Source organism: Bos javanicus, chromosome 14 (assembly GCF_032452875.1).
Source record: "Bos javanicus breed banteng chromosome 14, ARS-OSU_banteng_1.0, whole genome shotgun sequence".
Taxonomy (NCBI): Eukaryota; Metazoa; Chordata; class Mammalia; order Artiodactyla; family Bovidae; genus Bos; species Bos javanicus.
The window spans coordinates 69,251,539-69,274,234 of NC_083881.1; the positions used below are offsets into that span (position 1 = coordinate 69,251,539).

Consider the following 22,696-nt stretch of genomic DNA (forward strand, 5'->3'; position numbering starts at 1 on the left):
CAAGTCCAAGCTTGTTCTTCTCGCTGCACAACAGGCCAGTAAAATAGGAGACAATGTGCTGAGGCAAGGAATATGACTTTATTCAGAAAGCCAGCTGACCGAGAAGATGGCAGACTAATGTCTCAAAATAACCATCTTCTTCGGGTTTGGATGCCAGGTTCTTTTATAGAACCAGAAAGAGAAATGATGAGGAAGTTAAGTAAAAAAGGCAGAATAGAGAGGGAGAGATGGTGATGAAGTAAAGTAAAAAGGGCAATCAGTCTTGCAAAACATCTCCTGGAATGACCAGCCTCCAGGGAGGGATGTGTTAGTTTCTTCTTTCTTGTCACCATTCACGGGTGGGCAGGGTCAGATTATCTCCCTGTGAGCTGAACAAAAGCACATTAGTTTAACAGTCAGGCAGAGAGGCAGGGTTCTCTGAGACAGGCCACTATGTATGATTATAACAACAAAAGCAATGAAAAGTAAAGTTTAAAGTCAAATAAACAGGTCCAACATGGAGTCAACATCGGCTCTTCACTGTAACAGTTTCATAACTCATTTGATGAGAGTCATGGGAAATGCAACTTCTTCAGAGTCTCTTATATAGGAAAGTGAAGAAAGCAAGACAAGAGAGCATCAGATCTACATTTAGTGCCTAATGCTATTTGCCTTAGGTTCTGGGCAGAACTTTCTCTTTACTTCCTCTCTAGTTGCTGCTGTTTCTGACATATTTAAAGCTGCCCAGTTTACATAGGTGTTTTTAATTATAAGTTGCCTCACTTTCTGAAAGTAGATTAATAAACAAATGAAAGAAGAATATTATGAGAGTTGTTTTTTGGTTTTTTTTTTTTTAAATTTCGGGCCCTCTCAAGTTTTAAAACATTTTCTTCTCTCAGGTCTATGCTCTCAAAGTGGAATCAGAGCCACCACGAACGGACAGCCAGCTTCCTCTATTTAATCAGTTGCTTGTTAATGCACAATATACAGTTTCCTCCTGACAGTCCAACAAGGGTAACCACAGCTGCAAACACACATCTGTGTTTAGCTAACAGACCAGCAAGGCTCACGTCAATCATCTCTTTTATGCAATACTTTATGCAAATGTGGATAAAGCTCACAGGGGGCCCAATGTCTTCTTGAAGGTGGTTTATGTGCAGAAATTAATGTTTGCATTTTCTCATTCATCAGCTTGAAAATGACACTCCTCCCCATCTGCTCTTAGTATCTGACTTTAGGGCTCCCCTAACGCAACCCCTGGTGGCCAAAACCCCATAGCTCCAGATCCTGCCAGCGCACCATTTCTCCAGTTTAGCACAATTTAGTAATCTCAACTTTATTTTTCTTGACATTAGAACCATGTGAAACCAGCGCAGAGCTACTTGTTGGCTGATGCTATGACTATCAGAAAACCCAGGAAGTCCTCCCACCTGAGTTGTTACTGAGCCCAAGATGGCTCTGCTTGCCACACGACAGGCCAGGGGGGACAAGGCCTGAGGCAGGGAATAGTGACTTTATTTGGAAAGACAGAAGACTGAGAAGATGGCAGATTAGTATCCCCAAAACAAACCATCTTTTGGGGTCTGGATGCCAGAACAGAGAGAGGAAGGAGGTAAGGAAGTAAAGTTTAAAAAAAAAAAAAAAAGACCATTAATTTTGCCTGGCTTGGCCAGCATCAGGTGGCTTGGCCAGCATCAGGGAGGGGTCGTATTAATATTAATTTCTTCTTTTCAGCAACCATTCCCAGGTGGGCAGGCTCAAATTGTCTCCCTGAGAGCTGAACAAAGGCTCTTTAGTTTAACATTCAGGCCGGGGGGTAGGTTCCCTGAGGCAGGCCATTACGCACAATTATAACAACAAGGGCTAAGAAAAGCAAACCTTAAAGTAAGGGGAAAAAAAAAAAAAAACAGATCTAACTCGGAGTCCGTTTTGGCTCTTCAGAGGACCCACTGGCATCCGCCCCCCTCAATGCCAGGGGCCCCTCACCAGGCCTCAGTGATTCTGCCCATTTTCCCTTTTCCTCTAGAGCATCTCCCAGGCACACTGTGGAGACAGCTGCCAGCTCTTCGAAGCAGGACTTGATCTATCTGTATGTCTGTGTAGCCACGGCTTTGCCCTCCTCCTCCTCCTCCCCACAGACACTGGAGCTGCACAGAGATGGTGCAGAGGCAATGGCTCTGGGCCCCTCATCTGGTCTCCTTTCCAAGCAGGCGCTTCTCACTGCCATCAGCCAGGGCTTCCAGGCACCTACCACTTTGCAACAGAGAAACTGAGTCCAGGGAGGAGCCTGACAGCAAGCATCCCCCACCCAAGGGAGGTGGTGTTCTGGAGCAGCCTCCTTTCTTGCCAAGCCTCATCCCCCTCACAGTCCTCTATGAAATAAGCCCTGGGTGACTTACCACCCACATGCCAAGCAGCCTCTAGGACATTTTGCTGACTTAAAAGCCATCCTTTCTTGAGCCGACTATGCCCTCCCTCCCCTCTCCCACGAAAGCAGCAGCTCCTGGGATGGTTCTTGGCTGTACATCAGAAATTTTCTCTTCTATTTCAGGAAGATTCATCCGACCAGAGTGAGCAGACTGCAAGGAGCTGGTAAAGGCTGGAGGTGCCAGGAACATCAGGAGAGCGGCCAGGGCCCTGCGGAGGGGAAGGTATGTGCCTTGTCCTGGCCCTGGAGGATGGTGTGGGATCACCCAAGAGCTTGTTAGAAAGGCAGGTTCGCAGCTGCCACCCCAGGCCCACTGGATCAAAATCTGCCTTTTATAGATCCCTGGGTGACTCGAACAGGAAAGTTTGAGAAGCAGTGGATTCTCTAGGACCCTGTGATTGATTGGATCCGAGTGAGTCTCCAGGTCCTTTCTGTAACCTTCCCCACAGCATCTGGCATAATTAATGCCAAGTACAAAAGTCTTCAACGCACAAAATAAGAAAGCACAACTTCCCTTACTCAATCCTGATGGCAGCCCTGGGGCTTGGAATTGTTATCCTCATTTCAAGGAGGAAGGAGCTAGGCTTAAAGAGGTCAGACCACAGGCCCAAGATTATAAACTCAGTTCAGTTCAGTTCACTTGCTCAGTCATGTCCGACTCTTTGCAACCCCATGGACTGCAGCACGCCAGGCCTCCCTGTCCATCACCAACTCCCGGAGTTCATTCAAAGTCATGTCCATCGAGTCAGTGGTGCCATCCAAACATCTCATCTTCTGTCGCCCCCTTCTCCTGCCCTCAATCTTTCCCAGCACCAGGGTATTTTCCAGTGAGTCAGTTCTTCGCATCAGGTGGCCAAAGTATTGGAGTTTCAGCTTCAGCATCAGTCCTTCCAATGAATATTCAGGACTGATTTCTTTTAGGATGGACTCCAAGGACTAGGATTTTTCTGGAGGCTGCTCGACCTCTAGATCTGCCACTTGAAGCAGGAATTCTCTGCTTCAGGGGCTGCACTTAAACCAAAGCCCCAGGAAAGAAGCATCTTGACTCCCAGCTGACAGTCACTCTAGAAACCTGGGCTGAGAGTCCCTAGGCCTCGCTGCAGAGAGGAGGACAAGGAGGGGCTGGCAGGGCTGTGAGCTGCTCCCAGGAAACAGCAGGGTGCAAGCCCCAGCACCCAGGGCCTGTCTGGGCCTGTCCTTCTGCAGCAAGCTCCCACTGCCTAGGACAAAACAGAGCCCTTTGGGCCTGGGCCCAGCTTAGCAGCTCTGGGGCGGGCGGGGGACACATGCCCACAGATCTCCTGGTTCCTGCAGCTCCTCAAGAAGCTGCCTTGCCATGGCAACCCCAGGTCACAACCCCAAGCTCCAAGACCTCTGTCCAGAAATGCATTTTACAGCCTCCCTCTTGATAGCTCAGCTGGTAAAGAATCCACCTGCAGTGCAGGAGACCTGGGTTCGATCCCTGGGTTGGGAAGATCCCCTGGAGAAGGGAATGGCTACCCACTCCAGTATTCTGGCCTGGAGAATTCCACGGACTGTAAAGTCCATGAGGTCGCAAAGAGTCAGATGCAACTGAGCGGCTTTCACTCTTCACTTCTCTGAATCTAGTCCCAGTGTCACCCCTCTGCAATGTCTGCACAACAGCCCCAGACAAAATTAAAGCTTCTAGAAGCAGGAACAATTCTACAAATGTTGACTGGATGTGTATCATGTGCCCAGTAACTCTGTGTGTGTGCACACATGTTCAGTTGCGTCTGACTCTCTGCAACCCCATGGACTGCAGCCCATCAGGTTCCTCTGTCCATAGAAATTTCCAGGCTAGAATACAGGAGTGGTTTGCCATTTCCTACACCGGGGGATCTTCCCAACCCAGGGGTCAAACCTGCATCTCCTGTGTCTCCTACATTAGCAGGCAGATTCTGAGCCACCTGGGGAAACTCAGAACTATGCAGGATGCTTTGACTTGTATCATCTCATTTTATCCTTCACCTATGGAGACAGGTACTATTATTCCCATTTTACAACTATGAAAACAGAGGCTAGTGGATTAGGGGGCTAGAATTTGTTGACTGAAAAAAATTATGCACCGTGTGAGATTTGTGAGTTAAATTTTATTTGGGGCAAAATGAGGACTACAGCCTGAGAGATGGCGTCTCAGATATGCAGAGGAACTGCTCCAAAGAGGCAGTGGTGGGTCAGTATAGATGCGATTTTGGTGAAGGGACTATACATGCAATCAGGCACTCATCTTGGCAGAAACTTGCTGTCACGAGGAGCAGATGTCTCTAAGAATTTTAGTGCTTCTCTAGATATGAGAAGATGCAAGTTTTAGGGTTCATAAAACCTTCTGAAAATATCTACCTGAAAACCTGCTCTGCCAGTATTTCCCAAAGCAGAGAGCGTCTCATTCCTAATCTCCACCCTAAACTCTTCTTGCTGCTGCTGCTAAGTCGCTTCAGTCGTGTCCGACTCCGTGAGACCCCATAAACGGCAGCCCACCAGGCTCCCCCATCGCTGGGATTCTCCAGGCAAGAACACTGGAGTGGGTTGCCATTTCCTTCTCCAATGCATGAAAGTGAAAAGTGAAAGTGAAGTCACTCAGTCATGTCTGACTCTTAGTGACCCCATGGACTGCAGCCCACCAGGCTCCTCCGTCCATGGGATTTTCCAGGCAAGAGTACTGGAGTGGGGTGGCTGTGTTAAAAGTCAGAGAATACAGTGGCTAGTGACTTCATCTTTGTAGAGGCAGATGGCAAGCAACCATTTTCTGTTGGCAGATTTAAATCCAATTTTTACTCCAGATCCAGTACTTCTCTACCCAGGAGCTGCATTCTTCATAGATTTAATGTGAGACTTACCATATCACTTGATAATGACTTAATGGCAAGAGTGTGCACTTTTCCAATAGACTGCACACCTTTAAAGGGTCCCCAACTTCATCTTGTATCCCAATGCTTGCCTTATAGGGCCTAGAACATCATATACATGGAATACACTATGTTGAACTGAATTACCTTCAGCAGATTTTACCAAGCAAAATACTGTAGACCAGACTCTGTGCTAGGAGCAAGGGATACAAAAATGAAAAGGAAGCAAGGGAGTGGATTAGGCACAAACACTGCAGTAGAATTAGGGACTTGAGAGACTAGAAGAAGGCACCCGTGGGGGCAGGGGGGAAACTGGGGAAGGAGCACTGGAGGGCAGGAGCGGGTTGCAGAGACCCCATGGCTGGTGCAGAGCCTGAGGGAGCCTGGGAACAAGAGAGGAATTTGCCACAAGAAGGATGAGCCATTTCAGGGAGGGAAGAGCAGAAGCTGAAGCACGGAGGTGTGAAAGACTCTGGTTTGGCTAGGGTTTTAGGAGAATAACAGGCATCCCTGGTGTTTCAGATGGTCAAGAATCTGCCTGCAGTGCAGGAGATCTGGGTTCGATCCCTGGGCTGGGAAGATCCCTTGGAGAAGGGAACGGCAACCCACTCCAGTATTCCTGCCTGGAGAATCCCCATGGACAGAGGAGTCTGGGGGGCTATAGTCTGTGGGGTCGCAAAGAGTCGGACACAACTTATGGACTTTCACTTCACTTAGGGGAATAGTAAATAGTACTCTAGAGGGAGTGGGCCTTCTAAGGATTCCCCCCTAAACTGGATTCTTACTACCTAAAACCACAGGTTTCCCCCTTCCCACAGTGAAGCCCAGCCTAGTCAATGCTGCTGCTGCTGTTGCTGCTAAGTCACTTCAGTCGTGTCCGTCTCTGTGTGACCCCATAGACAGCAGCCCACCAGGCTCCCCCGTCCCTGGGATTTTCCAGGCAAGAATACTGGAGTGGGGTGCCATTACCTTCTCTGAACCTAGTCAATAAACACTGGCAAACGCACTGAATGCATGTTTCTGCAGGACAAACAGGGAGACACCCAGCTGAGGGTGCCAGATTCCTCCTCCTGGGTCACAAAGAGCCCCTTCCAGCCCCAGGAGAACAGGGTCGGCAGGGTGGCAGTGGGAGGGATGAGGACTGCTTCTTCTTTCCTTACAGTTCCCTTAAAAGTGAAAGTGTAATCGCTCAGTCATGTCCGACTCTTTGCAACCCCATGGACTATAGCCACCAGGCTCCTCCGTCCATGGGATTCTCCAGGCAAGAGTACTGGAGTGGGTCGCCATGCCCTCCTCGGGATCTTCTCAACCCAGGAATCGAACCCGGGTGTCCTGCACTGCAGGTGGGTTCTTCACCTATTGAGCTACAAGGGTTATAGGGAGGCAGAAATTCCTCCTACGCTGGGCATAGCCCAAGGAGAAGACGATGCTGGGCACAGACTCCACCCTCCCCACCCCCGCAGTGCTCACAGAGGCTGGACAGGTGGCCAGGCCTCGTGTGCCCTGCAGTCCCCAGGGTGAGGGGCAGCCACAGACCCAGGGAGAGCAGGACGGACACCCGACTCCAGAGGCCCTCTGGGGACCCTGGGGTGAGGAGGACATGACCCGGAGAGTGACCTGTCAGGGCCCCCCCCAGAACTGTGGCCAGGACTGCTGCGAGGGCGGAAAGAAAGGCACAGGGGTTGAGTGGTGTTTAGGAGGTGACACTCGGAGTCGATGATTAATTGGGTGTGGCGGGAACTGGGCTGCCCTGCAAGCTCTGGCAGGGCGGCTGGCTGGGGGGTAGGGGGTCATTGCCCCGGAGACTGAGAGTGGGAGGGAGACAGGGCAGCAAGAGAGGACACGCCGGGTCTGAGAGCTCGGATGCCAGAAGCCAGGGTGCCCAGAGCTGTGGGCACCGGAGAGCAGGCTGGCCTGGGGAGACACAGGAGTCAGCTGACTAGAAGGCACGCTTCCCAGGCAACAGGAGTCTGGAGTGAAAAGGAGCGTGACAGTGAGTCACCAGGACGGCCTGCTTGGCCTGCGTCTCCCCGCCTCCTGGGGAACCCCAGCTCCTCTCAGACACAGCCCAGGAACGCTTGAGCTTGCTCACTCATATGAACTCACTTCTTGAACCAGACCTCTGCGGCCCCGGGGTTTCCACGGCTCTCCCCTCCTCGTTCCTGCCCATCAGCGACCACCCAGACTCAGAGCCATGCCTGGGTCCCGATGCCCACCCAAGAGTCGTGGCTCCAGCTCTGACCCACCTGGGCCAAGGCCCACTGGCCACGGCATCGACGTCTGCATTGGAAGAGTGCATGTTCCACAAGCAGTAAAGATGGAAACCAACAAGACCCACGGCAGGCCAGGCCCCGACTACAGCAGGGCTAACTCAGCCCCATCACCACCACCACCACCATCACCACCCCACCATCACCAGGAATGTCCTGAGCACCTCCACACCTGCAGAGGCAAGCCCCATGGACCCGAGCCCCAGTCCAAACCTGCCTCCAATCCTACCCCATATTAGCCTCTTTCCATAGTGACTGACTCGGAGAATATCAGTTTGTTTCAGGGGAAAGCAAAACCTCTAGTCCACCCAGACTGGGCAATCTGAAGACACGATCCAAGTAGACAAGGATCAGTACCCAGAGACTGGATCATCCAGCCTGTGGGCCCAAGCGTTATCATTCTGATGGCACGAGCCTCAACTCCCAGGAAGATTCTAACCACTTCTCATCACCTCCAGTGTCCCCAGCTCAGACCCAGCCACCACTATCTCTTGCCTGGGTTATTGCCACAGCCTCCCAACTGATCCTCCTGTTTCTACCCTTCAGCCCAGTCTTAACACAGTAGCCTGAGTAAACCATCCACCAGGCAGTGCTCTGCTGAAACCTCGTCTTCCCACCTCAGAGGAAAACCCAAGTCCTCCCAAAGCCCTGTGGTCTCAGCCTTAACATAACCACCACCCCCCACAAACCCCGGTGATGCTCTGACCTTGACTCTGGGCTGCTTGTCCTTATTCCCGCTGCTCCTCCAGTCCTCAGGCAAAGGATCTGCTGTCCTCTCAGGCGCCTTGCACTTGCTGTTCCCTCAGCCTGGAATATTCTCCCTGCACGTGGCCACCCACCCCCTCTTCAGTCTTTGCTCGCAGTCTCAGTGATTACACCATCTCAGATGTCAGCACCTATACACACACACACACACACACACACACACACACATTTTCCTCCACACCTGCTTAATTTTTCTCCTCAGTGTTTCTCACATCATAGCTTACTTGTTGATCTTGTTTATGTGTATTTCCACAGAGACCAAAATTTTATCTGTTTAGTTTGGTTCCCTCTGACCGCTCCCCCCTCCCCCAGTGCCCACAAGAATGCTCACGACTGTGTGTTGAGGTAGATCTGTTGGTCGATTGTGATGTGGGAATGAAACAATTTCTGGATTCTTTGCAGGAGACCCCCCCTGGTTCCCTTATAAATAGACCTGGCGAGTCTGTCTACTGGACTCCTGGATGGGCCCAAACATGCCTGAGAACTGGGTGAACTTAGCTTTCTTCAAACTTCTTTCATCCCAGCCCTGCTGGAATGCAGGGAGCAGTGCAGTGAACCCCTGAGTGTGAAGGAGCTCGGTGGGGAACATGGCCCCTGAGAGAGCAGAGGGGCCTGGGAGGAAGGCTGGAGAACCGGCATCTCCAAGACACCTTTGAACGTCAGTAACAAAGCAATTTGGTAATGAGTGTGAGGTCCTCTGTTCAAGGGGAAACAGTCCGGGGCAGGAAGAGTGCAGTGCCTCACAGCAGAGGAGCCCTCCTCCCCGGGGATTCTGGCAAGCGTAGCTTTACAGAGCTTAGAAGTGAGGGCCGGAAACAAGGCATGGTTGGCTAGTATGTCCTTAGAAGGCCAGAGGCGCTCTTTTCTAGAGTGAGGTACGCCAAAGCCAAGTTAGAGACTTGTAGGTGTGAGAGCAAACAGCCTCCCTCAGGGGGGCGCAGTTGTGTCCTTCCTCAGCTGAAGTGAGACAAGAGCTACAACCCTTGTGGGATGGAACAGGGTTTCTAAAAGGCAAAGCTGAGAGGTCTGAGAAGGAGCCCACAGTGAGGAACTGGGAGGCCTCAGGTCAGAGCTTGTGGGCTGAATCTCAAGACAGCCTGTACTGACGGCAGAGGTCAACAGTGGGAGCCAGGGGCCTAGCCAGGCTCCCATTTTTTCAGGAGCATTTAGCCCATCTCCTGCTGAACTTGTTGGGGGAGACTGGGCTTCCTTCCTGCAGCCCTCCTGCTGGTAGAGAGATGGGCAGGAAGCCAGGCCAGGGTGGGGAGGGCAGAGGGCTCAGTGTGGGGGGTGGGTTGCCTAGCACCATGGGAGGGAGGGGGGCACAGCCCTCAGCTGAGAGGTCCTGAGGGTGGTGTTGGAGAAGACCCTTGAGAGTCCCTTGGACTGCAAGGAGATCCAACCAGTCCATCCTAAAGGAGATCAGTCCTGAATATTCATTGGAAGGACTGATGCTGAAGCTGAAACTCCAATACTTTGGCCATCTCATGTGAAGAACCGACTCATTGGAAAAGACCCTGATGCAGGGAAAGATTGAAGGCAGGAGGAGAAGGGGACGACAGAGGATGAGATAGTTGGATGGCATCATTGACTCAATGGACATGAGTTTGAGCAAACTCTGGGAGTTGGTGATGGACAGGGAGGCCTGGCGTGCAGCAGTCCATGGGGTCACAAAGAGTCAGACATGACTGAACTGAACTAGGGTGGGGCCCCTGTTTCCCACTTTCTTTCCTCCACTGCTTTAGGCCAGTGCTCTTACTCTGTGTTTCTAGCCCAGCTTCTGTATTAACTTCAGAGGACTCTATGCTGCTATTATGAAGGGCTGACCCTCAAACAGGGTTGCAAATGTAAACGCTGGGCAAGTGTGTGGGTCTTGAAGAGGGCCGTTTGGTAGGAGGCAGCCTGATTAAACAACAAAAAACAAAGCCTGCCAGGCCTCTGAAGAAGGCAGAGTTCTTCACACTCGCAGTGTGCAGCCAGAGTTAGAACCGTGTGGTTGGCCTCTGGTTCAGCCATAAGGCTGTGTGACTTCAGGCAGTTTATCAAGGTGGCTTCAGTTTTTTTGTGTGAAGAAGGCCAGCGCAAAACTAACGTGAGGGAGACCCTGGGAGCGGGATAGAACTTGGAACTGTTAATTATAAAGGGGCAGCCACGGGGTCAAAGCCTGAAGAGAGACTTGTGCCTGAGTGAAAGGCAGGGCCGCACCTGAGAGGGGGAGCTGCGTTTTGGGTGAAGACTTCGTGCAGGAGCTGGGCACTCATGCAGTCACCTGTTAACCCAGTCAGAGCTGCGTTCCAGGTGAAGACTTCGCGCAGGAGCTGGGCACTCGTGCAGTCTGTTAACCCAGTCACTTTGCAGACCCAGGACAAAGTCCGGAAGTCAGTTTCAGGGATTTAGCACAGGCTTGGCTGGATTTGCAGCCAGGAATGCTTGCTGTTGTTCTTGCTGTTGACACACACGCTTGAGCTGATGTTGCCTCGAGCCTTCCCCACCCCAACCCTGCCCAGGGTGAGCTGTGGCAGAGGACTCAGGTGGGATGGGTTTTGTGGCTTCCAGCTGTGAGGAGGGGCAGCTAGCAGAGGTCAAGCATCAGACAGGGCCTGACAGATTATGTGGAAACTGGTAGCCATGGCCACTGTCCTGAAACTCATACCCCTCTTCCGTCTATTAACCCTATCTGGAGGGACTTAGCCATGCTGCCAGCAACAGCTGCCCAGACCCATGGCCGTGATGCCTGTGAGGAGTGAACGGCCTCTTTCCCAGGGACCCTGGACATGGGTTTGGGTGGACTCTGGGAGTTGGTGATGGACAGGGAGGCCCGGCGTGCTGCAGTTCATGGGGTCGCAAAGAGTCGGACACGACTGAGTGACTGAACTGAACTGAAACCAAATATACTTCAATTAAAAAACAAAGAAACACCTGTTTAAAAATGCAAGTTCCAGAACCCACCCGCAACCCCCTAAAGCAGAATCTCCAGAAGTTAGGGAAGATGTTTCTACAAGGACCTCCAGGCCATTCTTATCATAGGAAGGCAGGTTTCCCCCCCGCCCTTTTTTTTTTTTAATGCAGATAGCTCCTAGAGATTCACTGTAATGGGGGTGGGGGTGATGTGGCAGCTGGTGGAACCAGGGTGGACTGATGTTTTGAACACAGTGGCTCTGATGCTTAATCTACTGAGAATCACTGCTGACCTTCAAGCGTACTTGACCTATTCTTACCACTTCGATGAAAAAAGCTGAGCTTCAACTGGGCTTTGTAATAATGATTTCAATCAGACTTTCTCCCTTTTGGGTACGATATGTTTGTTTTATCACCATTATTTAAAAACAAAACATAACAAAAACAAACAAAATCTCTGCTTTTGGAACGGTCCTGTGTGTATTGTGCCCTCATGTGACCCTTTCAACAACCCACCAAAATTGGTTCTATTGTTGCCCCACTTTACAGATGAGAAAACAGTTTGCTTAAGCCCGTCGGGCTGCTAATGAGTAGTGAAGCCATTCTCACCAAATCCAAGACCATCCCCAGATGCCGCACCCCTAGGCTCAGCTTGCCCGAACCCGCCCACAGCGCAGGATGGTTCTGAGCCAAGCAGCCTCCTTGGGGAAACCAGTTTTTCAGGTTGAGAACGAGGCTCCGCCCTGAAGCACACACACCTGCTCTGCATCAGGCCAGCCTTGGTGGGCTGTGTCGGGAGCTCCTTTAGGTCAATCATTCCCAGATGATGGTGCTTCAGAATCACCTGGTGAAAGTGAAAGTGAAGTCGAGTCCGACTCTTTGCGACTCCATGGACTGTGGCCAACAAGGCTCCTCTGTCCATGGAATTTTCCAGGCAAGAATACTGGAGTGAGTTGCCATTTCCTTTGCCAGGGGATCTTCCTGATCCAGGGATCAAACCCAGGTCTCCCACGTTGCGGGCAGACACTTTACCATCTGAGCCACCAGGGAAGCCCTGGGGAAGGTGTTAAACATGCAGATACCTAGGTCCTGCATCCTCAGAGGCTTTAACTCTGGACTGGGGTGCAGCCCGGGAGTCTATGAGTATACGCAATGATTCTGATACAAGTAATTGGAGGGAGAGGATGAAAAAAGAAAAAAGATGGGGGAAGGGAAGAAGGAAGGAAGGAAAGTAGAAAACAGGGCCCCGGGTGAGCAGTCAGCCTTGGCAGAAGGCTAAGAAATGCCCTGTGGAGGGGAGGGTGGGCGGCTGCAGCCTGAATGACTTCTCTCTCCCTCCACACCTGGATAATCTCCACTCCTTCAAGCTCCCAGGTCGGGTTCCCAGGTCACACCTCCTCAGTGCGGTCTTTTTCCATGACTCCAGGAAGAGTTAAGGAGGCCCCCTTAGGAATGCGCAGCCTTTAAAGTTAGGCACTCATGCATTTTCCTTATCACGTTGGCTCACGTGGTGGTTTTCACTGCTTAATGCTTTGTGGCTGAATTAATCACCCTGCGGGGGTGAAGCCACAGCTCCTGGCTGCTGTGGGCTGCTGTCTGCAGAGAGGCCGCCAGGAAGCTGGAGGAGACCCAGCTGGCAAGCAGAGTCCAGGTGGGCTTGAGCAGACAGATGTTCAGTCAGTTCAGTCGCTCAGTCATGTCTGACTCTTTGCAACCCCGTGGACTGCAGCACGCCAGGTTTCCCTGTCCATCACCATCTCCCGGATGTTCAGAGACTGACAAGAGCTGTAAGTGCTCCACAAGTGAAATGCCCACATCCCCCCGCCCTCACACATAAGCCAAAACTCTGGGCCACTTTCCTGAACTGCCAGCGTTGTGCCCAGTGTAGGCTCAGGATCCATGATGCCAGTGGGTTTCATTTAGCTTGTCAAGCCCCAGCCAGAGGGCAGCAGCTACCTGGAGGGCCCTGAGGTCACCCTGGAGGCAGTATCAGTCTCCCTGGGAAAGAACACTGAGAATGATTAGTAATGTCTGCCTGGGGCCCAGCTGGCCCTGTTCACCAGCTGCGTTAGCTTCCTAGGACTCCCACAACCAACCAGCACAACCTCGGTGGCTTACAACTACAGAAATTTATTCTCTCAGCCTTCTGGAGGCCAGAACTCTGAAATCAGTCTCACTGATTGGGTCAAAATCAAGACGTTGGTAGGACTGTGCTCTCTCCAAAGGCTCTTGGGAGAATCCTTCCTGCCTCTTCCGGCTGCTGGGAGCCCAGGTGTCCCATGGCTCGTGGCAGCATCACTCAATCTCTGCTCCCAGCCTCTCACTGCCTTATTCCAGGTCGTCAGACTGCCCTCTCTTTTCTTTGATAAGAACACAAGTCATGGCATTGAGTACCCACCCCAAGGACTGCAAGGAGATCCAACCAGTCCATCCTAAAGGAATTCAGTCCTGAATATTCATTGGAAGGACTGGTGCTGAAGCTGAAACTCCAATACTTTGGCCACCTGATGCGAAGAACCGACTCATTGGAAAAGACCCTGATGCAAGGAAAGATTGAAGGCAGGAGGAGAAGGGGATGACAGAAGTCAAGATGCTTGGATGGCATCACCGACTCGATGGACATGAGTTTGAGCAAACTCTGGGAGTTGGTGATGGACAGCAAGGCCTGGCGTGCTGCAGTTCATGGGGTCGCAAAGGGTCAGACATGACTGACCAACTGAACTGAACTGAACCCATCCCGAATCCAAGATGACCTTATCTCAAGCTTCTTAACAATTCCATTTGCCAAAACCCAGTGGTTGGGACCCCTTTACTGGTGGTTGGGACCTGGACCTATTTGGAAGCAGGAAGGAGCATGCCTTCAGCCCACTCCCCCAGACTTGTACTAAATCAATGTCGGTAAGGAAGTACCACCTCCTGCCTTTGTGCCCCACCTCCCACGTCCTTGCTCACACCTTTCAAAACCTGATGCTGCTGAGCCTCTCCTCTCCCTAGGGACTCATGTGCCCATCCAGTAGGGGATGCAGAGGACCGAGAGGGGCAGGGAGCCTGTCGCTCCAACAAGGATGGTAGACTGCGTGCCAGGCCCACTCCAGATGTCCGCAGGAGATCACGAAGCCGGGTCTCCCCCAGGTGTACCAGATGCAGAACCCAGTATATGAGTGTGGGTCGAGGCCGGGGGCAGGTTGCCCTCATGCCCCTGACTCATGCCACCCCCATGACCATCATGCTCCACCCCATCTAAGCATCTCCGGCTCAAAGGTCACCCACATCATGAAAGGCAGTTGCGGTGAAGATCAGGCCACCGAAGACCTGCTCCAAATCCCCCTCTACCGCCCTGCTTGCAGGCTGACCTCATTTCACTCCCCTGAACCTCACTGTAAAACCAGGCTGATAACGATACCTGAATGAACGAAAGAAAGTCGCTCAGTCGTGTCTGACTCTTTGCGACCCAGTGGACTCTACAGTCCATGGGATTCTCCAGGCCAGAATACTGGAGTGGGTCGCCATTCCCTTCCAGGGCATCTGTCCCAACCCAGGGATCAAACCCAGGTCTCCCACATGGCAGGTGGATTCTTTACCAGCTGAGCCACTTAACTCCTTTCTCCAGTCAGACCAGGTGTCATCTCCTCCTTCACAGGCCAGATGGGCTGAATGAGTAAGTGTGAAGGTCCCAGGCCTGCAGGAGGGCTTCCGTCAACGTTTTTATTATTTTTTAAACTGAGTGAAAGTAGCTGACAGCACACAGCTGCACCATTGCAGGTCACCAGGTTTGTACACACTCCTGTTTTTAACCAGTGCCTGAACGTTGGTGATGCCTAAATCTCGCCTCCTCCCGCACATCTGGCCCACTGACTCGTATCTCAGTGTTTCCATGGTCAGACTCTGCCTGCCCCATACCTCACCTGCTCCTCGTCCTGGGTCCTCAACCTGCGTGAGTAGCCAGCCAACTCAACACCTAACAGGCGTCTCTCCTTTATCCCCGAGTCAGCCAGCAAGTGTCACGGGTCCTTCCCCTTCACGTGCCTCGAATCTCTCTCCACCTCTGTGTCCACCGTGTCCTCACATAAAGTCACATCATTTCTCAGCTGAAACCATGAAACTGCTTCCCGTTTTGGTCCCTTCCCTGTGCAGTGTATGTTCACAAGGCTGATTTTTTTTTTTTTTTTGGCTGTGATGCAAAGCATGTGGAATCTTAGCTCCCCACCACGAATCAAAGCCATGCATGCCCCCTGCTGTGGAAGCGGAGTCCGAACCACTGGACTGCCAGGGAAGTGCCAAGGCTGATATGTTTTAAATGCACATCTAATCACGTGCCGGGGCTGCACAGGTCTTTTAGGCCAAAGACCACCCTCCCCAGGGTGGCCACGAGGTCCACCGTGCGACCAACTACCCTCCAGCCGCGTTCCCACGGCCCCTAAACCAGAGCCCTGTGCAGCTGCTGGAGTTCCCCAACCACATGGGCCCAGCCCCTCTCATTTCTCTGTGCCTTTGCACATCCTGCTCGCTTTCCTGGGAACAGGAAATTCTTCTATTCCTTCCTCACATAATTAACCCTTTCTCAACCTTCAGGACGCAGGTCCTTCAGAAAGCTTCCTTCAGTCTCCCCCTTCCGGCCCCCATAGCATCTCGCCCTATGTCTCTCGTGCACCTACATCATAAACGCCTGTTACTTTCCTACCCACCCCACACTCCACGCCCAACGCCCTGCCCAGACTGTGAGCTCCGTGAAGTCTGGGTCGGCGTCTTTTCTCTCTGTTCTTCCAGCACCTTCCACAGTGCCTGCCAACAGTGCCTCAATCAGCATTTGTTGATTGGCAAGGACAGAGCAGCTTGATAATAAGAGGTGTATCTGGTTGACTCTTTTTTTATTCATGTTTTTTTGTTTGTTTGTTTGTTTTTAGCACTCCATATTGCAGAAGGAAATTCCTATGCATGAGAAAATTCCTTTGTTTAGTAAATCACACAAAAATCCAACAGAAATTGTGAAAATTCTGAAAGACAACATGGTCGTTTTGGAAAAGACAAAAAGATAAACAAGGTACGAGCTAAGGCAGTAACATAACTATTACAAAATGTGTATTCTGAATCCAAAAATCAATGTGAGAGCTTAATGAAAAATCCTAAACAGGGTCTGTGATACACACATAGCATCTCTATAAATGCATCCGAAATTTTTAAAGCTTCTTCCTCAGCTTTACTGATATATAATTGACATGTAATTGTTTGATTCTTATATAAAGTAAAATACCATATTATTCAATGAACAAAATAATAAGCAACAGCCTTAATGTTTTATTGAAATATACCAAAGTGTTCTTCATGTGGCCATTTCTTCCAAGGGTTTAACACAAGCTCCAACACAGTGAAGGCCTTTTGCTAGGCGACGGGGCTAACAGAGTCCTCTACAGAACTTGTATCAAGTGGTGGCCAGCATTTGACACAAGAACCACTGTTGAAAGCAGCATACCCCAGGGGAGCCAAGCTTGTGATAAAATCTAGATCACTATCGGTTCAAGATTAAATTTCCTGAGTAAGGCCGATGATGCGCACATCCTGTGTGGTTGATTAGAGAAGATTTGTTTTTGGATAGCAGGTGACAAGGATCACAGTCTACGTGAAGGCTGAGCAGCCTATTAAAGAGATGAAGCCTGCTCCATCTCTCTGCAAACACGGGGCACAGCCTCCTCTACATAAATCCTACACCCAGGGAGGCCACAGCTCTCCTTTCTCCAGATCCACCGTGCACTTCCCACACCTCTGCCGTTTTCTCCACCTGGAATGCCCTCCCCGTCTATTCCGTCCCAACAATACCCTGTCCATATGCCCAGGCCCAAGTCATTGAAATAGAGATAACAATCCCCCTGTTATCCCTTTCTTCCACATTGAACTTTAGGCTGGACACTTGGCCACTTGGCCACTTGGCTATAAACTACATTTCCCAGCCTCCTTTGTAAGTAGATGAGGCCAATGGCCAAGTTCTGGCCAACAGGATAGGTGAGCCACTCTGGATCTGTGTCTCAAAGCATCTCTGCCTTCCTCCACCGTCTCTCTGCCCTTGCCACGAGGAGGGAAATCGATGCGGCCATGACCAAGCGTCAACCCTGCAGCTAAAGACAGTAGATGACGGCGGAGCAAAGAAATGAAATGGGTCCCTGAATGACCCTGCAAGGTTGAGCCATCCCACCAGCCTAGTACCACCTGCATCTGCACTGCTATGGGACAGGGAAACGAAATTGTATCTGAAGATGGACCTGAGACAGACTACTGTTTCGGGATCTCTGCGCTGTAGCTGATTTATCCACCATCTCCTCTAGAAAGGCCTCCCTGAGAGCCCTCTGAAGTCCTGCCATGACTTTGGTGGGAACACGCATGCAGCATCATCCATGTGCCATCACGGCCACCTCCATGCATGTTATTTGTCACTTGTAGACTGGAAGATTCTGGAGGGCAAAGGCCACACCGACTTCATCTTTGATGTCCCCAGAGCAATCAGCACAGTGTCCTTACACGGAAGCTGTGTTTGTTGAAGAAGCGAGTGAATACACAGGGCTGCCCACTCGGGTGCTGATTTTAGAAAAGAAGCAAAGATAGCAGCGGTGGAGTTGGCACACAACACACTTCAGAAGAAACCAGAAAGAACTCGGCTGACAAATAAGAGGTCTGCGGTGCCAAGCTGGGAATAGTAATTCTCCAAAAATAAACGTATTGTGGTAACAAAGCCTGAAGAGACCGCACTGCAAAAACACAGATGGTCACCGCAGCCCTGGAGCAGCCCCTCCCTTCCGTCCAGTGACCGCGCCGCCCTCTGGAGACTGAGGTGGGCCTGGCCCCGTGTGCCACAGACCTGGACAACCACTTCTGCAAACCGGGCCCCTCCCGCCGGGCACCGGATGTGGTACCGAGTGAGAGAGGCACCAACACTGTCCTCCCGGACCATGGCAGTGTAGGAAGGGGAGAGGGTTTCCAGGCCATCAGGAAAACAGTCGTGAGGGTATGAGGTCTGGGGGGCCAGACTGCTGAATGTGAATCCCAAATCAGCCACTTACCAGCTGTGCAACCTTGGACAGGTAGCCTAACCTCTCTGCGCCTCCATTTTTCCTCACCTGTGAAACAGAGACGGTAACAGCACCTCCTTCCCAGGTTGCTGCAGGACTGAGTGAGCTCACACACGAAGGCACCCAGGACAGGGCCTGCCACACCGGCCATGGCGGGTGCTGTCATCACCATCGCCTTGCCTCTGGCCGTCACCCTCAGAGGGAGCTCACAGCACAGGACCCTTTGTGCAGCAGGCAGAGCAACACAGAAAGCCTGATTTCCAGACTAAAAGCACTGAGGGGATTACGTAACCTGCCAGGGGTCACTAGGCATAGAAGCAGGACCCCAACTGCCCCTCTGGCCGCCCAACTCTAAATCATGTGCTAACAGGCAACTCTGCAGCCTCCACGTGGGGACTCCTGCTGCCTCCAGAAGGGTTCCTGGGCCTCAGGAGGGAGCAGCCTCGGGGGCTACGAGCTGAGGGGAGATGGTCACTCCCTCCTGTCTGAGGGGCCTCTTGGGAGTCCGGGTGAGGAACCAGACCTCTCTGCCCGCTGCTTACCCACCAGCAGCCTCCTGACCCACCCAGGGGCCCCAGGGAGCTGAGCCTTCTCTGCAGGCTGCATGGGGGTGGGGAGGCCCCAGGAAGAAGTTTGGGTATTTGCTGATAAAAATAGATGGAGATATCTGAGAGGACCAGAAAGTCTCAGATGACACTGTGAGCGAATCTGTAGAAAGGAAAGGGTGAATGAGGAAGTACAAAATGAGAAAACAGAAAAAATATATATATATGCTCGGGCCGTGTCAGAGCACAGGTGCTTCCTGTGAAGTCCTGGCTGAGCCTCTTAGCTAAGGTGACCCAAATAAAGCCAGACCCAGTGTGCGGGGGGGAGCGGACAGGTGGCATCGATGCGGACACAGCAGGCGACAGAGAGAGAGAGAGGAAGGGTCAAGGAGCCGCGCACGGGGACAAGAAAGGACAGGAGGAGAGGGGAGAGGAGACGGGCATCACAAAAGAGGCTGAGACAGGAGAAAAGAGGGCCTAGAGCCACGCCGTGGCTCACTCTCGGAGCGCTTCCCTCAGCAGCTGAACAGAAGGAGACTTCTCCCCGAGAGGGCTCACTCTTTCAGGAACGTGCTGGAAGGTTCCAGTTGCTGGGCGCTGACCAGTACTCCAGCCCCGCTTCCTGGCTAACCTCCTCCCCGTTGTCTCTTCCTGATTTGCTAAGACCCACCAAGAAAAGTTATGACCAACCTAGATAGCATATTGAAAAGCAGAGACATTATTTTGCCAACAAAGGTCCATCCAGTCAAGGCTATGGTTTTTCCAGTGGTCATGTATGGATGTGAGAGTTGGACTGTGAAGAAAGCTGAGTGCCAAAGAATTGATGCTTTTGAACTGTGGTGTTGGAGAAGACTCTTGAGAGTCCCTTGGATTGCAAGGAGATCCAACCAGTCCATTCGGAAGGAGATCAGCCCTGGGTGTTCTTTGGAAGGAATGATGCTAAAGCTGAAACTCCAGTACTTTGGCCACCTCATGTGAAGAGTTGACTCATTGGAAAAGACTCTGATGCTGGGAGGGATTGGGGGCAGGAGGAGAAAAGGACGACAGAGGATGAGATGGCTGGATGGCATCACTGACTCGATGGACGTGAGTCTGAGTGAACTCCTGGAGTTGGTGATGGACAGGGAGGCCTGGCGTGCTGCGATTCATGGGGTCGCAAAGAGTCGGACATGACTGAGCAACTGAACTGAACTGAACCCCCCTCTTCCCCGAGGTCTGTTTCTCCCCAGAAAGCCGAGGACCCCATCACGGCCGCCCTCTCGTCCAACTCTGTGCGCCGGGCAGGGGGAGCCCGGTGTCCGGCGTGGCCCGCGGACAGCCTCTGAGGAGAGGTCACGCACATTCCCCGCCCCAGCTTGGAGTGTCGTGTGACAGCCAAGGTCCAGAAACTCGCAGGCCCAGGGTCAAGGCCCGGCAGTGGTGGAGAGGCCCAGAGGCCCCTCCGTCTCCAGGGACAGCCCTCCCGCCCCGCGGACAGAGCAGGCACAGAAGTGACCACAGACCACAGCTCCAGGGTGCCCCGTCTGTCCCTGGAGAGGCGGCGGGTGCGCTCCACGCCGGCAGCCCCTGCCTGTGGTTGTCCAGCGCCCATGCCCCACACCTCGGCTGCGAGCCCACCAGGCCTCCTGGGGCTTGGCACCTCCACGCTTGACCGTGTACACTTCCTTCCAGGTCCGGCAAGACTCCAGGCCACGTTCCTCCACCTCCGTTGTCTCCACTTCCCAAGAAACCTGAGCCAAACACCCTCCTTGGGAGGAAAACTCCTGACATCTGCTTTCAGATTCAGATTTCAGGTTCCAGGCCCTTCCTGCCCCCACACCTGACCCCGGAGCAAGGTCAGTAGGATGGGCCTGGGGTTTCCTGCACCCCAGCAGCTCAGCCTGCAGCCTGGTCTCAGGGCAACCCAGACCCAATTCCAAGTCATGTTAGATCTGTGGTCCCAGCTGGTCTGCCACATAGCAGGTGCCCAGTGAGGATTTCTGGACGTATGCCTTTCAATGTCTGATTCCTGGAACCTCTTTCAGGAACTGCCCTGGCAGTCCAGTGGTTAAGACTTTGCCTTCCAGTGTAGGGGGTACGGGTTCAACGCTTGGTCGGGGAACTAAGATCCCACATGCCTCACAGCCAAAACACCAAAATATAATACAGAAGCCATATTGTAACAAATTCAATAAATATATTAAAAACGGTCCACATCAAAATAACTTTCCGACCAACACAGGTGCAGCTCGGCCTCCTCTGTTTCTGCTTCAGGCACAGGGGCCACAGGAACCCCTTCTTGGTCCCCCAGACGGCAGAGGTCAGAGGACTGAAGACCCGGAGGTGTTTCTGAGCCATCCCCCAAAGCAGGTGTATCAGTTTCCTGTGGCTGCCGTATTAAGTCGCCATAAACTGGGTCTCTTCAAACAATGGAAATTTATTCTCTCGTGGTTCTGGAAACCAGAATTCTGAACTCAGTATCCTTGGGCTGAAATCAAGGAATGGGGAGAGTGGCTCTCCCTCCAGGGACTCTGAGGAAGGAAAGAATCCATTCCTTGCCTCTTCCAGCTTCCAGTGGCAATCACGGGCTTGTGGCTGCACCAATCCAATCTCTCACCTCCGCAATCACATCGCCTCCTCTTCTCTGTGTGTCAAATCTCCCTCTGCCTCCCTCTTCAAAGGACACATGTGATTGTGTTTGGAGCCCACCTGGATAATCCAAGATAATCTTCCTGCCTTGAGATCCTTAACCACATCTGGGCTAAATTTAACTTAATCGCATCTGGATTATGACAGTGTGTGTCTGTGTGTGCTGTCATGTTCAACTCTTTGCGACCCCATGGACTGTAGCCCACCAGGCTCCTCTGCCTATGGGACTTTCCTGGCAAGAATACTGGAGTAGGTTGCCATTTCCTTCTCCAGGGGATCTTCCCAACACAGGGATGGAACCTGCATCTCCTGCATTGACAGGTGGATTCTTTACCACTGGTGCCACCTGGGAAGTGACATTCAAAGGTGAATATAAGGAAGGTGACATTCACAAGTTGTGAGGATGAAGACCTACATATATTGGAGGAGGGGGGCATTATTTATTTGAACATACCTGGCAATGCAAGAACTCTGGATGCAGGAAGATCTAACACTTCCCCATCCGTAAATCCACACGCTCCTCCCACGCCCACTCCAGCCTCCTTGGAGAATCAGCCTCACTTGAGTGACTGAAGATAGAGATGGTGACATAGAAGAAGCAGCACTGGGCTGAGAGTCCTGGCCTGGAGTGTCCCTTTGCCCCTTGCTAGAGCTGTGACTTGAACAATTTGCTTCATTGATCCAAACATGTAGGAATGTCTTCTATGTGCCAGGCACCGTGATAGGCCTGAGTTCCCTTCAAAATGGAGGAAATGGTGTGTTCAGCACTATGCTGAAGGCAATGGCACCCCATTCCAGTACTCTTGCCTGGAAAATCCCATGGATGGAGGAGCCTGGAGGGCTGCAGTCCATTGGGTCGCTGAGGGTTGGACACGCCTGAGCGACTTCACTTTCACTTTTCACTTTCATGCATTGGAGAAGGAAATGGCAACCCACTCCAGTGTTCTTGCCTGGAGAATCCCAGGGACGGAGAAGCCTGGTAGGCTGCAGTCCATGGGGTCGCACAGAGTCGGACATGACTGAAGCGACTTAGCAGCAGCAGATGTATGGACAGTGTCTGGAATTCATGGTAAGCACTCAATAAACTCTAGAATGCTCTGTGGTGACCTACATGGGAAGGAAATCCAAAACAAGAGGGGATACATGTGTATCCGTAGCTGATTCACTTTGCTGTACAGCAGAAACTAACACAATATTGTAAAGCAACTATACTACAACAAAAATTAACTTAAAAATAAATAAATTCTAGCTATTACTA

At 51.8% G+C, this 22,696-nt stretch overlaps 2 long non-coding RNA genes across 2 annotated transcripts; one reads left to right on the forward strand and one right to left on the reverse strand.

The window, feature by feature from the left end:
- Positions 1-56: 56 nt before the first annotated feature.
- LOC133260702 (uncharacterized) lies at positions 57-12,175 on the reverse strand. Its single transcript, XR_009740934.1, has 2 exons — positions 8,251-12,175; positions 57-368 (listed from the first exon to the last, which is right to left on the reverse strand). It is a non-coding gene; the product is annotated as an uncharacterized LOC133260702 (long non-coding RNA).
- LOC133260701 (uncharacterized) lies at positions 1,456-22,696 on the forward strand. Its single transcript, XR_009740933.1, has 2 exons — positions 1,456-2,630; positions 16,112-22,696. It is a non-coding gene; the product is annotated as an uncharacterized LOC133260701 (long non-coding RNA).